General features: G+C 42.8%; 1 non-coding gene across 1 annotated transcript; it reads right to left on the bottom strand.

Annotated features, from left to right (window-relative positions):
* Positions 1-228: 228 nt before the first annotated feature.
* Positions 229-335, bottom strand: LOC118487716. Its single transcript, XR_004882659.1, has one exon. It is a non-coding gene; the product is annotated as a small nucleolar RNA R71 (small nucleolar RNA).
* Positions 336-747: the final 412 nt, after the last annotated feature.

The raw sequence follows: 747 nt of genomic DNA, 5'->3' as shown, positions 1-747 counted from the left end.
CTTGTGGACGAAGATCCCCATTTATATATTACCAACTTTTTGGAATTATGTGATACTTTTCGGATCAACAGAGCATCGAATGACGCCATCCGCCTCCGAGTGTTCCCATTTTCACTAAAAGACCGAGCTAAGGCTTGGCTTAACACCCTCCCAGTTGGTTCGGTAAACACCTGGGATGAACTAGCCCAAAAGTTTTTGTATAAGTATTTCCCTCCTTCTAAAACGGCTAAATTAATGACTGAAATTAATACATACTCACAAGAGGACAGGGAATCCTTATATGAAACTTGGGAAAGGTTCAAGGAGCTACTAAGAAAGTGTCCTCATCATGGTCTTGCGGTATGGCAACAAGTATCCACTTTCTATAATGGGTTGTTGCCACACACAAGACAAACACTTGACTCTAGCTCCGGGGGACTTCTAGGTAATCGTCGCCCAAATGAAATTTATAATCAAATTGAGGAAATTGCTCAAAACAATTTTCAGTGGCACACTCCCCGAGGCACAAAATCTATTGCCCCGACGCCCATAAGGTTGACGAAAGCACCTCTTTGCAAGCCCAAATCGAGGCCCTCTCTTCAAAAATCAAAAATTTAGAAATGGCGAAAACGGCCTCAGTTATGGCTTGTGAAGGGTGTGGTGGACCACATGAGAATTGGAGTTGTATGAAAGAAATGGATAATCAAACATAAACGGTAAACTACTTTGATAATAGACCTAGGCCGTCAGGTCCTCCGACGGGTGTCT

This window comes from Helianthus annuus, chromosome 15 (assembly GCF_002127325.2).
Source record: "Helianthus annuus cultivar XRQ/B chromosome 15, HanXRQr2.0-SUNRISE, whole genome shotgun sequence".
Lineage (NCBI taxonomy): Eukaryota > Viridiplantae > Streptophyta > Magnoliopsida > Asterales > Asteraceae > Helianthus > Helianthus annuus.
The sequence above is the reverse complement of the archived record's forward strand: the minus strand, read 5'-3'. Positions and strand labels throughout refer to the sequence as shown.